Below are 16,411 nucleotides of genomic sequence, written 5' to 3'. Positions count from 1 at the left end.
CTCTCTTTTCTCTCTGCTCTACGTCAGCTCTGTCAAACTTCATTTGTCTAGACATTTTTAGATACAGAATCAAGTCAAATTCGAACATTTGCTGGCCTTAAAAGAGACATTATGTCAGTTATGTGCATTATTGTTGTAACAGCTCTGACTGAACCTGACTTTTCCAACTCTACAACCTTTCTTTACATATGCTCCTAATTAATTATTGTATTGAGAATACTGATTATGGTCAAATGAGAGCTTTATGTCTGGTTGTATATAGGTAGAGTTCCACTGGGATGAGTTCAGCAGACTGACACAGGAACAAAAACTCTTTTTTTACTGCTTAAACATATTAATATGAATAAACATGAAAAACATCATGCATATACATATTAATCTAAATATGATTAAAGCATTGGTGGAATGTAGCAAAGTATATTTACTCAGGTACTTTTACAATTTTAAGGTACTTTACTTGGGCATTTACATTTTATTGAGAGGAAAATATTTTGCTCCAAAACATTTATGTGACAGCTAAGTTTCAAGTGAAGATTTTACAAAGAAAACACAAATATTTGCAAATATACACAAATATATGTCTACATCGTTTCACAGATCCATGGGTTGTTACCATTACACCAGAGAATGATCTCCTTAAACTTCAGTTTGAGGCACATAGAGATAACATTTCCTATATTTCATAAAAAAAGCAAAGATTAGAGAAAGGTTTTATACAAATTTACACATTGTGTTGCATTTGTGTTGTTTATTTCTGTCTTATGATCTTGTGATCCGTCGGAGGTGGCCCAACCCTTGGGTTAAACCACTGGACAAAACCAGCTACATCTCAACTGGCTGCAACAAGTAGAATGCTGCTTACGCCTTGAGGCATCAGTATAAATATAATACTGTCACATATAATAACATATCAGTCACAGGGGACATTTTTCTGCAGAACCAGTACTGCTGATAAACATCTGTACTTCTACCACTTTTACAACCACAGATAGTAGTATGGTACAGCAGTATTGTGTTTTCCACAATGAAGGAACAGAAATACTCCTTCATTCTGAAATAAAATAAAGTGAGTATATATTCTTCCATGTCTTCTTTTAACAAAAAACTATTTTCTTCTTTTCAGTACTAGCGACACTGGCGGAAACAATTTTTGCTGACACTTGCTATACACAGGTAGTGTATTATGATAGAGCTGATTTATGACTTCATGCAGTGTGCAGCATTCAGTCTGGCTGGAAGTGTTGGTGCTTGCTGGTGTGTATCCTCTCCCCGGCCCAGCCTCTTCACATTAAACGCTTCCTGAAGAGCTGAAATGAGTGGAAATAATCCATCAAATACCCCGCCGCCCGCGCGCCGACCAAGTGGATGTACAGTAAAACAACATGTATTGGTTTTTACTTAGATTTTATTTTTCAGCAGCAAATGAAAAGTGGAGTTCTCTTGAATGCAAAAGTAAACATGCTTAACTGCTGACAGGGTGCAGAAATAAAATGAGCTTTAGAGGCATGAAACACAAACATCACATCCCCTAGAAACAGGAAAGACATTAGAATGACATGATTACTTTTGCGTCAATAACAAGGGACAAACACTTAATGGGATTTAAAACTTTCTTTATGTGGCCTACAAGGATTCAAAAAAAGCTATCTGGGGTTGTGGGGGGGTTGAACAGCTGCTGTCTGCTGTGCGGCTCCTTCAGGTTTATGATAGGATGTATGGTTCTGTAAGGTGCTCCCTTATATGCTGCCTGTGTTACATGTTACATTCCTAATGCATCCACATTCCTGAAACGTATCCAACACATTTTCTGTCTTTTTGATGTGTTCCCTCCTGCAGGAACACATATAAAACAGAAGAACCAAATAAGCAGAAGCACGTGTGAGAGGAATTTGAGATGGGGTGAGAGGTAAAAGAGAGAATGTATAATATCATTTATACATATATATATATATATATATATATATATTGGGGGGGTTATTGCCTTCAATCAATAGTGAAAGCTAAATAGTGCCAGGAAAGGGGCAGATAGAGACAGTGTTTCTTGAATGATAGTTAAAAAGGTTAAAGCAACCGAAGCAAGCATTCCACAATGTATTATTTAATTCAGTTTCTATTACAAAATGTATATGTAACCTACACTGGAACACTCAGATCTAATGTATTTTAATCAAAAGGGACTATGTCAGCTGAAAACAGGGCTTACTGTAGGTATAGAGTACAGTATTTGCTGACTTACTGACCCCATGTTCCAGTTTTGCTCAGCTATCAAATTCCCTCATGTCTGATCGGAAAGAATGCAGCTGATTTGTTGTGAATACGGGTTGAGTTTATTGACGTTGGAGGCTGATGATGACATTGTTGAGGAGTTGGAGGATGAGGCAGAGCATGAAATTTGAAATGGGGACAGAGGAGAGGCCAGTTTGTTACTGAGACAGCTCCCTGTCCTTGTGTGATCCCCTGTGTGACCATAGCTGCCAACATTTCCCTGAGAAACTTGTGGCACACGAGGGTGACGCTGCTACCAATCTTCTCGCCGCACACTGAGAAGTTGATCAAAGGGTGTGTTGCAGAATTCCTTTAGGTTTGTGCAATTGCAACTGCTCCTTGTGCTCTTTGACTGCAGCTGAAAAATCAGTGTGAGGACTGCATTCATCCAAGTAAAGGTCCAGTCATGTGTGAGAGCCAGTGGGCCGGGGCTCGGCCTGCCTGCGACTATTTGCTTTTCCAGCTGTTTCCTAGACTCACCCTGTGAGTGGGAGAGAAAGTGGTGTGTGCATGTGTGTGTTGGTTTAGAGGTAGGGGAGAGGGGGCGTAGATGTGAGGTGGAGATATTCTGAGTTCTAGGAAGGAAGATAGTAAGGAAGAGGGAGCTACAAAGAAAGTGTGTGTGTACAATTTAAGTGAGAGTGACTCAGGTTCCTATTACACCGTAGTGTGTTTGCACAGTGGAAACACCCCTAGACAACCCAGGCACCTCATAACAGTATATGCTTTTTCTCTCTGGCTCACACACACACACATACAGAGGAAGATGAAGTCCTCCGTGCGCATGCCCCCACACAAACACGCCCATATGCCTGGCTGCCCCTCATATAGACTGATCCGCCTCTCAGACACAAAGCCACAAGGGATGGCCTAGATTCCAGCACATGCACACACAGGCAGGCTGCGAGGAAAAATATAATGCATGCATACTCATGTGAGTAAATAGACTATACGTATGTACACACACAGTTACAAATTTGTAAAAAAAATGTCACAGGAGTTTAGGGGCAGAGGCAGGTGTGAGCTGTTCAGAACCACACTGTTTAAAATAGGATTCATTTGCTTTTACAAAAGTTTCTTGAGGCTATAAAGGCTCTTGGCCAAACCACATATTTACCAATGTATGACTATAAATTACTTGTACATAACCGTTTATGTTTGACATTTATGTTTAGGCACTTATCAAACAATCTTACAAGATAAGCATCATCATCAGTGCAGCAGTTGCATTAGCCTCAAGGAAGTTTACTTTAGAGACAGAGACCCCTGACAACATTCCTCTAATGGAAGAACTGCAGGGGGGGAAAGAAGAGGAATGGTCGTATCATCCAAATCTGTCACACACACTTGTCATTTCCCACTAGTAGTATCTATTCATGCAGATCATTTTAGTTTTGTCTGCCCGTTTTTGTCACATGTAATTATATAAGGTACAATCGCAGTGAAAATTGGGTAATTTAGGATTCTTGTGGCCTGAGGGTAGAAGCTCTTCTTGAGGCAAACTTGACGATGGTGTTAAAAGTGTCAAAAGTGGCTCCACAGTCGTGTGTCTGTAGAGTACAGCAGGTGGCTCAAAATGCAGCCCTGGGGAGCTCTGGAGTTAAGAATGAGGGTGGATGAGATCTGCCTGCCCACCCTTGCCACCTGGGGTGTGTCTGTCAGGAAATCAAGGATCCACATGCACAGTGAGGTGTTCAGTCTAATTATGATGTTAAATGCTGATCTGTAGTCAATGAATAGCGATCTCACATAGCTCCCAGGTGAGATAGGGTGGCGTGGAGGATGTGTGCTATGGCGTCCTGCATTGATTGGCTGGGACTGTAGGCAAACTGTAGTGGGTCCTGTGTGGTGGGGAGTGTGGAGCAGATGTAATCAAAGCACTTCATCATTACAGAGGTGAGTGGTTTGATTTGGTTTTGTGGTTTTTTGATTTGGCCGAACTCACCTTTGAGGTAACATATAGGTTTTGAGACAGGATTTAAAGGAGGACACTACAGCTGATGGCCTGAGGTTCTCAGGTGGGGAGTTCCACAAACAAGGGGTCCTTATTGCGAAAGCAAGCTTTTGTGATGAGGCGGGACATGGTAACAGAGTTCTTATGGTTGAGAATAATATTACCCAAGGGAAGCATGTACACTGACAACAGTAAGGGGCCCAGAATTGACCCTTGGTGGATGCCACAGGATGGGGCGACCACGGAAGAAAAGGTTTTGCCAATAATATTGAGAAGCTTATGTCAGTGAGGTAGGAGTGGAACCATTCTAAGTCCCTAATGTCAACCCATTCTTTCAAACGACTGATTAAAATTGACTGCTCAGCTGTATCAAAGGCCAAGCTTAGACTGAGGAGGATTAAAATTGAGCAGTCTCTGGAATCGACAGTGAGCAGCAAGTCATTTAATATCTTGACTAGAGAAGTTCTGTGCTGTGGAGAGCCTGGAAGCCAGACTGAAATTCTTGTTGTTGGTATTGGCGTTACTGGTATTCATAAAAGAAATTAATTGTGAGGAGGCAGTCTTGGCATAGTACAATATAGTACAGTACAGTACAGTACAGTATTGTATAGTATAGTATAGTATATCTTAGACATGCAGCAGTATTCGTTCTGAATGCATTCACACTGCTTTTAGACTTACATGGTGACGTAGTTGTTTCTTAACATGTAATAACAACACGCCATGTATCACATGAAGAATGAGAAGAATGGCTTCCTTTACCACAGCGCAGAAAGCCAACTTTAAAGCACCCTAATCCTTTCCGAGAGAACTCAAAAGCTCTGATAAGCAAGCTTCAAGTTGCCTTGTTCCTTCTGTCTCACTGTAATGTTGCCATCATGGACCTTACTGAAAGGTCATGGGTTGGATATTTGTACAGCGCCAAATCAGAACTGAATTTATCTCAGGACACTTTTCAAATAGAGCAGGTCCAGACCGTACTCCTTATAAAAGATGCTTGTAACAGCCAAATGGCCTAAAGTCCAGTTGGTGTGCCCTTGATAAAAAAAGACACCGCAGTCCAGCTCCTCCAGGCTGGCACTGTGCACTGCATGGCTCGTCCAGGAAAATGACAAGAGATGGTTATAAGAAGGGAATAACTCCTAATTACAGGGTGGGTAATGTGGTGATTGAAGTGCTATAATAAAACCTCCCAGGGGTGACATAGTATAGCACCTCAGGGCCCTATCATTACCACTGAATTCTCTTAACAAGAAGACAAATTAGCTCTGCTGCGTCTCTCTATATATACACTACGGACAAACACCACTTGGATCACTAAGTTTTTGTGTTCTTGGTATATGTATACTATCAGTTACCGCCAGTTTCCAGGACAGAGACATCAGAAAGGGAGAGAAGAGCACGCTGGAACTTTCATATATTATGTATAGGTAAATCATTAATAATTCATCATGAGAAATGTGCAGTTAAAGTACATTTAACATTTAAAATTCCAGCTTTGCTAAAACACAAACTTGCACACTCAAATGTATAAAACAATCCTGAATATTCTTGTGACATTTCTCACCATCTCTCCAGTTTCCATAAGTGCAGACAAGCCCTGAACACCACACGCTCCAGGATTATTTTCCAGGTTATTTTACAGTTAATCTTTACGTTTAATTATATATTTTCTTTTGCTTTATTAACCATTATTTTTTACGAAACTGTTTACTACCAAGCAGGCCGTCCGCTACGTCACGACACACCCCTATATGGTGAGCAGGCAGCTGGAGACTCATCGTGAGACTGATACATTTCTCGACCAATGGGAGCAGACCCCATTCCAGAGTGGAGAGGTGTGATTGGACACTGGGGGGATTATATATATGTATAGATATGCCTGCTGGTAAACCGTGGGGGCGGGACTATGGAGAAGTGCAGTCAATCTATGTTGATACAGATCTAAAAAAACTGGACTAACAGAGTGTCTGCTTACGTTTCTCTTCGCATGGACTAATGTAAGTTATTTTTTCTCTTTCCCGGAGTGTCCCGCGTAGTGAAAGGTGTCGCCACGGTGTAGTGGCACTGTAGTTTTTGCTCTTTGGCTTTTTCGTTTTGCTGAGGAGTGCTTTCAGGCCGAGTGGCACACGCGCGTTTCGGGCCAGTAAAGTGTGCTGCTTTTAACGTAGCGTTAGCTGATGTTATTGCTCTCTAGCGGGCTCTAATATTTAGACATGCCGCCGACACAAACAGTGTACTCAGTCAGCTTTGGCGCGGTGTCATTGTAGAGAGGCCATTTCACAGTCACCCCGCTGTGTAACACAATATATTACCCGCGGTGTGTGAGTAGTAATGCTCGTATTGCTGGTACTGCTGGCGCATTGGCTAGCCAGTGTCAAGGTTCTGTCCGCTCATGTGTGGAGAAAAGGGGGACGGGCGAAACCCCTTTTTAAAAGATGTGGCAATTGAATATGGCCGTGCGTGTTGGCTAGTGACAACCTGTATTCAGACATGTTAATGTTTAGGGTCCAAGCAAGCCTCTGACCTGTTAAATTACGGGGTCTGCGTTTAGTGCCACTTCCCCCCCCGTCCTCCAACCCCCAAACTGAATACGCAGTGGAGGATGGTAGCGAACAGTTTTTAAAGTTTACTTTGGTTGAAGTGTTGCGTCGGAAGGTCCGGAGTCTTTGCTCCTCAGTGGGTGTTTGCATCTGCTGGAGCGAGGCAACTACTGAAGTGCCAGATTTATTAAATGACGCTTGGCGTAACAGCGTGTCCATGCGAGAAATAACGGGACGTCACCGGGGCTCTAACGTTACCCAACTCCCTCCCAGCCCCCCGACTGACCGTTAGATAGCCCTGCCTCACCACTCCTCCTTTCTTCTCTGTTGACAGTTTGGTTTTATACGGAGCAAAAGTTTTTCAGCGTGGGGAAAAATTGTTAAAAGGCCCTTCAACTCCACTGGCTCGGGGGGAAAAAAATTGGCGACCTGGCTCCAACATTTGGGGCTCCCTCTGCTACTGCACAAAGTGAAGGTTGATATGCCACATCAGGTAAGAGACATTCCCTAGCTTGGTTTTTATTTTGATTTCATTTTCCTTCTGTGACAGAAACGAACCAGAGAGTCGGTTAGCATGTTAATGTGGGGAGCTAGCCGCCGCACATAAGCAACAACAAGGGGGAGAGGAGAAAAAAAAAAAAAAAAAAAAGCCCAATCTGGCAGCTTTTCTCTTTGTTTCCTCGCTATTTGCGGGGTTTTAACACCGCGGATTCATTTAGCATTTCAGCACAACTTGTACACCAGCCCTGTCCCGGTTATGTTTTGTGTGTGCTGTTATTGTTAAAGGCGGGTGCTTCCCTCCACATTCCACATGTGTATGCCTGCCTGCCTGCCTGCAGCAGGGCCAGTGCGCAAATCCCTGCAAAGCCAAACACGCCGATAGGAAAATAACCCGAAATGAGGTTTATTCCACAGGATTAGATCAACATGTATTTCTGCCTCCGTGTGCTACGCATGGCTGTTGTGATGCGGTCGTAGAAGTGCGGGGAGGGTGCTGCATGCCTTCCGTCCTGGATGTTGTCAGTGTGATGTGGAGGAGGATGCTCCTGTTTGCAGGCGGGGAAGACAAAGGGACAGATTAGCGTGGAGCGGAGTGGAGTGGAGACCCGGGTAGAACAGACTGGACAGTATGCTGGGAAGTTATTCTGCTCTGTGTGTATGCATGTGTGTTGTTACCGGAGTGCAGCATCCAGTGTGAAGGAACAGCTCTGTTGTGTTTTTCTTGTTCGTTTCAGTGAACTTAACTGTGCTGTTGTTGTTTTTTTGTTGTTGATTTGTGTGGATATACCGTGTGTGATCTCTAAGCTTTTCTCCTCATTGGCCAGCATTATCATTTTATTTGGGTAGGATTTATTTTTAGTTTATGTGTTTTCACTTTCGCATTCACTTTCTTTTAAACAAAAAAAACCCATTTAAAATAAGAATACATATTTATTTAGATGTTATTGAAAGCGTAGCTATCGCTTTAAGTATGGACATAATGGATTTCTGAGTGTTTTGGCTGAGAGTTTTCGTTGGGAGATTTTTATTAAAATAATTTTTATCTGAGATGTTTCTTCTCCACACAAGCTGTTGGCCTTTCTGTTTGGACTTTTTGTTTGCATAGTATGTAAAAACACTGCAGCTGTATGGCTGTGCTTGTAGTGCTGAGCTTGAATTACAGGGACTGTTCCAGTCTCTTTTTTTGTAGTGTTGACTCCGCTGAATATGATGAAAGATAATGTACCTTCGGCAGATTTGATGCAACGACGACCATGAGATTAGAAAGTGAACGTATCATTCATTGAAGAGCACGCTGTGTTGTTGTGGTTTTTGTTGCGCTCTTTGTATTGTTTGCTTGTTTTGGCCCTTCTTTTGGCACGTTGTGATTATACTGCGTTGCTGCTCTACGCTGTGAGTGAACACACCACACTACACCCTGCAATAACACGATTCAGTGACCACTTACCTCCCGCCGCTGTTGGACCCAAACCATGTGAGTGCATGGCCTCATGTCTTTAGTAATATAGACGTATGTTTCTCAGTGTCACCTTCTCACCATGCCTGCACTAAATCCATGGAGTCAGTGCACAGGTTATCACGCTTTTACAAATGGGGAAACAGCTGGAAGTTGAGAGGTTTTGTCTTGAAAGGGACAATCCCTCTGCTGTGTTGATTCCTTCATCAAAAGGTTCCTCCCACCCACCTATTACCTCAGTGGGATACAAAGGACCTTTTTCTGTAATGAGGTGCTTAGTGGAGCACATTGTGCTCAGGAGGTTTGTTCTCTGCTGAGTTACAGGCAGGTTGTAAAATGATAACAGATGCACGGGGGCCTCAAGGTGCAGCACTCTATTTTGAAATGTAAGCTAATTCCTGATAGTATGGAATGCACGTTCACACATTTTCATCAAAACTCACACATTGTTGCTTTGAGTAAAATGTTTCCAGTGTCTTTTTTTTTTTTTTTTTTCAATTCATGGAGTTTTGTTTGCTTATACAATAATTTGTGCAGTGGTGTCTCACTACAACACGCATACAACTATGGTGAAGACTGTTTTAGTCAACGTGTGTTGAAAAGTGATGTTAGGAGCAGACGTTAAAATAAGATGTGTCGTCATACACAAGATGAGGCCCTGCCCTGATATGGATAGGTCAGAGTTGCAACGATCAATGCATTAATCAATCAGTTGTCAGCTCATAAATTGCCAACTGTTTTGTTAATTGATTTAATTGGTTTTAGCAATTTAGTGAAAAAAGAAAAAACCCAGTAAAACAGAGATCTGGTTCAGCTTTTTGAATGAGAATACTTTCTGCTTTCTTTGGTCCTCTGTGACAGTAAAGTGAATATCTTTGGGTTGTGGACAAAACAAGACATTTTATAGACCAAACAACTAATCAATTAATTAAGGACAAGATCAGCAATGAAAATTATCAGCCCTAGTTTAGGTTTTGAGCAATATTGTACAATTTTAGAAGGACATTTAGATAATTCTTTTACAGTGGATTAATATGGTGATTATTTTCTCAGTTAATTATTTGTTTGTATAAAGCATAGCTTGTTTTTTTTTCCAACAGTCTAAAAGGCTGAAAAAAGAAAATAACCTCCCACAATTTAGATAATCCAATAAATGAATTCCCTTTTAATAAAAAAAGTTCTTGACATTGATCCAAAAATCCAATATAACTATAAATCAGTTCTGCTGGTGGTTAGGGTTAGGGCTGATACTGTCTAGAGATATTAAAGTTATGAATAGTGCGGCAGCATTGTTGATGGTAAACAAATGTATCCTGCTTCACGATTTATATTGTAATATGCTAGTTTTCCTGTAATTGGCCCCTAAACTACTCCACTTGTTTCTTCAAGCATGGTTTGGGGGTGGAGTGTGCAGAGCCTTTCCATAAGATCTAGAGTACAGTATTGCCAAGTGTAGTAGTGGTGGGTATAAGCTAGGTTTGGACAGAAGGATAATACTGCTTCCTGTTGATGTCCCGTTTGCGACTGTTTGAGGGTGTGTTGATGCCAGTCGGGGGTAGATTTCTATTTGGCAAGCTGCGATGCTCGTTTGGCTAGGTGTTGTCCTGAGTCAACACTGTACATAGGGGTTTTCAAAGTTCACACAAATATTTGGTAATGATTCCAGTTTAATGTGCACTGCTGTCAGATTTAGATGAGCCCTTGTCACAACCCCTCGTCACAGACACAGACTCAGGCTCAGCTGAAGGATGTTTTCAGACAGCTGCTGACCAGTGTTTTAACACTAGTGTCTGCCGACGCTGAGGCCCATCTCTTTGCTACTAAGAAACAAGGAGGATAGAGAAGAGGTTTGTTGGTGTTTTTTTTTTTGTTTTTTTTAAACCAACCTCAGTGTCAGAACTCAGTCACCTTCACACCCTTTAATTTGCTCTCAGTGCTGCAGGACTAGCAGGTTGAGGTGGACAAAACACTCCACATCAGAGTTTGATAGCCTTTAATTTAGCCCATACTGGTTCATTACGACTCCAACGGATACGCAGAGATTTAACCTTGAAGCGTGGCAGCAGCAATAATCTCTTACATTTTTGCTTTTTGTCTCCATGTTTTGTTGCAAGTGCTGATTGCTGCAGTATTCCTGCACTTCCGAGGTCTCCTGTAATTCAAACAGCTCAGTACTCTGTTGTCTCTTCTCTTGAATTTTCTCTTTGTCTGTTGAACAGTGGTGTTCGCACTAACCAGTTTCTCTAATGCTTATTTCAAACAAAACCCAGCGCTCCCTGTGTTGTGGAGGTTCTCCCCCCAGGAAAGACCCACCAGACACCAGGTGTTCGCAGTGGACAAATGACGCACTAGCTTTCATGAGCTGCTCAGACGTTGAACCGGTGTTGTGAAGTATAAATCGGCAGTAGCCAGGATAAAAACATTGCTCTGCCTTGTGACGTTCACATGTAACGGATTACTCCTGTTTTGTTATTCCTTTACTGCTACAGTCAGTGTCCTCCTCTCCGCCTCCCTCCTTAATGTGAACAGGGGCTAATGGATTCCTTATGAGAGGTAATTGTGTAGCTACAACATAAATGTAGTAAAGGCTCTGGTGTTGTGGCTGGTGTCATTATGTCTTGTTTGAAGCCCCTAAGGCGCTTGGCGATAGAAGCGTCAGTAGCAGCTCACCTCACAGTTTAAGGTCACAGGCAGCCATACAAGTAGCGCTTATAGAATTGCAAGTTCTCAGAGTTCAACATCTGATAATAGACCATAAAGATCACATGCTTCGTGCAGCACAACACTAGGGTGGAGATTCAGGGTGAAAATGGATTTGCCATTTGCCCATTTACTTTATGTTGATGTGTATAGAAACATGGGGTTGTAGGCACTTTTATCTTCTTGAAATATTTCTTTACCATTTTTTATCATGTTTTTAAGAATGTGGGAAGGGGGTGGGTGGATTACAGGTTAAGCCTATGTGTAGTATTTTTGCACTATTGCTTTGAACAATGTGTTTTATACACATTAGGTCAAATGTATCCATGCAGAGTGCCCAGAGATAGCCAAATACTCCTTCCACAGTGGGGAAATTGGCACCAGCCACCAGCAGAAGTCTGGCAAAGCATGAAATTGGTTGGTAGAGTTCAGACACAAAATAATAATTTAATGGTTGTTGAATTTAAACATTTATCTCTCAGCCAAAATCTATACAAATCAAATTGACTTAAAGTCAACCGAATATTTGCCATGGTGACCAAGCTATCCCTTGAGGCACAGATCTGAGACCAGCCAGCCCTTCACATAATGTATATCAGCATCCATTTTACCTGTCAGCCTGCCTGAATGAACATAAAGCACAGGCCCGCTTTTCTTTTAGCAGCACTATGTAGGGCTTAACGTGGCCAGGAAACCGCTTAAATGCTTAACAAGAGTGTAAAATCGCCATCACTCTCTAACTCTGACAGCAGATCTGGATTAGCATTCAGGTGACAAAAATAAGAAATGGAACCGTAAAGACCTGAGGAGTAAACAAATCTTATTGCCTCAGATACTTCTTACCTCTGTAAATACACACTAGATACCTGCTTCATAAGCTTTAGTGGCCAAGCAAACAAAGGTGTGCAATCATAAAACTGTGTTGTAACCCTAAGCCACATTGCTGCAATAGGCCGAGGCTTCCTTGCTGCTCCAGGCCGCTCATTGCCACCCCCGATGCCACTCAAATTCCACTTATAGAGGTTAATTATTTGCATCATAGTTTATGGTTTACATGCTGATGAGGCAAAGTAAAGAGATGTATTTCGGTTATTTCAATTGGCAGAAAAACAGTCCATTAGAAATAGATCCAATCCCGCTGATGTATTCCAAAAACCACCCGCTCAACTTTTATTCACACAACTTGTGCTGTATGACACGATGGAACAGTCATGGGAAAAGGCCTTGAGATTTTACTGTCAAAAACGAGCAGAAACCCCATCGTTTTCCATGTCACACAAACACATGCCTTTAACAAGAAGCAATCAAAGTCTGCCTGTGTTTCCTAAAATGTACAGCTCATTCATTGACTTGGATTTGGTGTAATTGGAATCAGACTACCAAACTCCATGCTAAAGATATTTCGGTAAGCAGCCAAAAGTCTATTGTAACCCTCACTGCCTTCTGTGCGGGTGAATAAGACTCAGTTTCCATTTATTTAAACGGAGGCCTTTTAATTAGACTGATGTGAGAGTTAACTTTAACGTGTTTTACTGCCACACTAAAAGCATGACTGGCTCATTAGTGCAGCCACTCATTAAACCTGGGAGTGGGAGTGTGTGTGTGTGTCTCTGTGTGTGTGTGCGTGCGCGCGCGGGGGTGGCTATGTATGAAGTGGTCTCCCATGGACTTGCAGCGGTGCAGGTATTTAAAGATGTCTGCTCTGTGGAGCAGTGACAGAGGGGCGGGGCCTGTGTGATTTTCATCAGTCAGCATATTTGCATTGTGATTATGACTTAAAGCTGCACTAATTAATAGAAGTCCAGTGACTAACAGGAGAGAATTATCAGCAGACTCTGCAGCTCCTCTCAGTCTAACGGAGAGATTTTACATCTTTCAGCTCATTGTTTTGGTTTAATGGCCTGCAACATTAAGGGTTTAGCTGTGTCTCAGGCAGCGCTCTCATCAGCCTTGTTTCCAGCAGCTGTTTTCGTGGTGAAAGCTCTGATAAACCCACGCTACAGGCCACACGAGTAACTAACTAGTGGGGGTTGTTGGCCATTGTAACTATGTGAATCACGCTATGTTTCATAAGCACTCTGCATTCGGACTTATTTTTTTCAATACACATTACCCACAATTATGAGAAATCTATCTTTCACTCCTCCGGCCAGTTCTGATACGGTCCAGCACACCTGCACCACAGCTGCCCAAGACCCAACTCTTCGTCACCTCTCTGTGTCCATCACTTCTTTTTGGTTAAGTCATTTTGAGACATGACTGGGTGTGTTAAAGTGTGCATTGATTCCAATCATGGAGGTTTCGGTGGTAAGCCCTGGATTCTCTCATATGTGTCATTTGGAGAGCACATAAATGAAATTCTGAGAATGGAACTCCCTCTGAAACCACAAATTGTCGTTTTCTATTCATGTTTGTGTTTGGAATAGACAAATAAGAATAATCTTGTTAGTTTGACAAAAAGCTGTTTCCCCCCTTGCTTCTGCTGACTTAAAAATGGGAAGGAAATAACATCATCTTGTGACTGTCATCATTTCATAATATTTTCCAAAAAAGGGGGTGTTAACATTTCTGCATATTGCAGGGAATTGTCCCAGAGTGAAGAGGAAACATAAAACACTTGCAAATGAGATTCAGCTTCTGTCTCCTTCTTGCTCACTCTTTCTGTGTCTGTCTGTTGAGGCCCAGTGTAAGGGGCTTTCAGCGAGCTCAAGTTTTTTTCCCCCCCTCCATTCCTCATTTTCTCTTTCCTGATGCTACTGTAGCACAGAGAGGGAGAGACAAGCCCACTGAGGGCGATTGGTTGTAACTCAACAGGCCCCCCACAGCAGGCTCCACCCACCTCATCCTGTTTGTGGGACAATTAGTCATCCTAAAGTGTTGTGGATGAGCGGGCACCCGGCCACATGCACACACACGCTCTAAATGTGGTTGAAGTCAGTATCCTTTATTACTATTGGCATACATTTTTCATGCCTCACTGTCTTTCTCTCACTACTACTTCTTGCTGCCTGCATCTTTCTGACACGTGTACATACACAGCGTGGACCCAGTGTAACAACAGTAGGTAAAAGAGGACAGGACAGGACGAAGCATGTTTTGGCTTAGAGCTCTATCACTTTCGCTCTCACACACACACACACACACGCTATCTTGGATGTGTCAGCGTCTCTTATTATGATCTCCACACACTTTTTAGAGTTGGATTTTACATAGTGACTTGTACATTTTGTATCCAGTCTGCTACTAAACACCGCAGGACTTCATGTCCCCTAACACATGACTGCAGACTAACTCGCCTCAAAAGCAGTGCCAACTTCAGAATTGGGGGTAAGATATTTAACATTTGCTCACTGTGCAAATGTCTCTTTTTTTATCTCCATGGTACCTTTTTAAACACATTTAAAACTGTGTAAAATGGGTAGAAATGTCACTAAAGGGTGGCAGTCTGGAGGTCTGTTAACAACCTCTCGTCTGTCTTCTTATCCTGCAGACAAGCTAGATTTGACAGCTTTATGTCTGGATTTGGATTTATAATTGGTCCTAAAGTCAGGTCCCGGTAGAATTACAAATGTCTTGGAAAGTCTTAAAATTGGCTTCTTGAAAGCTGCTTTCTTTCTTCTTTTCTGTAAATCGATTAAACTAGGAGAAAGCCTGACACGGTCTTTACATCTCAGTTTCTGCTTTTATACACTTTAGCCCTTCTAGTGTGCTGGACCTACCAGCGCGTTCATCATTACAAATACAAAACCAATGTATTCAACCATAAAGACTACCAGATATTTCCAAAGACTCCAAATACTTGTAGTGTGAATCAAATTGTTCATCTCATGTAAAAATCTGCGATCTGTTATGTCTTGATGAAGCCAGAAAAGTGGGATATGAATTTCCACAGGTTATGTATGTTACCTTAAATGAAGTGGGCCTTCATGGGAAATTAAAAGGGTTCAGGAGGTTAATGTCATTTGAATGTTCTACCTTTTTTCCTTTGCTTCCCATCTTTTTGATCTCTTCCCTTTATGATAATTATACATATGTACCTCAGTACTCCCTCTGCTCTTTACCTCACCTCCTCCTCTCATCTCTTTTTCTCTGTGCTTGTCGTTTGTTTGTTCATCTAGTGTAGTACCCAAACCCGAGCTGTGTGTGTTTGGACTGTATGGTTATGAATTCAGTCTAACCTCCTGCTCCTCTTTTTGATGAATGTGTCCTGCCCCCCTCCACTTAGCATTATCAAGGAACACAAGAACATTAGCATGAAGAATGCAGGAAAATAAAGCTTGACTCAATCGATAGTCCTTGATTAAGGTTTTAGTGCTTGGATGCATGGCGAGTTTGTTTCTATGTGGTGTGTACAGCATGTACAGTAGTGTTACAGAAAGGCTGAGCTCAATCTCCCATATTCATTGAAATCAACAGTCAAGGTGATGTTAGGGTCAATAATATTGATTATACTGTTATGTCCCACCAAAATAATTTTCTATATATTTATAATAATAAACAATACCATGAGAAAGTCTTCTCGTGTTGAAATATATTTTAAGATTCATCTTATCAGAAATAGAACATTAAATTGTGGCATGCAAGACAAATGAAATAAGACTGAATTCCACGAAAATAATGGAAATGGATTTGCATCAGTGTTTGTTTCCTTGTGTTGCTGTTCTCTTTGTTACTCAGGTGGTCAAAGTAAGCTTTATCTGCATACTAGTCCACTGTTAAATGGATACAGAAAGGGTTTAATGCAACACAGCTTTCACTGTTTTTTGTTTTGGTTACTGAATTGCTCTTAAATCAAATTCCTGGTAGCAGTAAAGTCTTAATTTGCCTTTAAACATGCTCTGTCTCGTTCTTCTTACAGACTGTCTCTGCCTCATTTCCTTCTGTTGTCGTTTGCCCTTCTTCCTCTCCTCCACCGCCAGCATTTTACGCTTGTTATTCTCCTTCTCTGCTCCATTCTCTCCCCCTCTCTGCTCCATTCTCTCCCCCTCTCTG

The 16,411-nt window shown here is 41.9% G+C and overlaps 1 protein-coding gene across 2 annotated transcripts in view; it reads left to right on the top strand.

Annotated features, from left to right (window-relative positions):
• The first annotated feature begins 6,109 nt into the window (after positions 1 to 6,109).
• LOC118324041 (vitamin D3 receptor A) overlaps positions 6,110 to 16,411 on the top strand; it is a 64,899-nt gene continuing 54,597 nt past the window's right edge. Inside the window, exons 1-2 of one of the 2 annotated variants that reach the window (XM_035656153.1) lie at positions 6,110 to 6,219; positions 7,097 to 7,255. The gene's annotated coding sequence lies outside the window, so the exon portion shown is untranslated. The remainder of the gene's footprint in view (positions 6,220 to 7,096; positions 7,256 to 16,411) is intronic. The other variant, XM_035656154.1, reaches the window with a different exon arrangement.

Source organism: Morone saxatilis, unplaced genomic scaffold, assembly GCF_004916995.1.
Source record: "Morone saxatilis isolate NCDOM2014 unplaced genomic scaffold, NCSU_SB_2.0 Contig15, whole genome shotgun sequence".
Taxonomy (NCBI): Eukaryota; Metazoa; Chordata; class Actinopteri; family Moronidae; genus Morone; species Morone saxatilis.
This window is presented reverse-complemented; position numbering and strand designations above follow the sequence as displayed.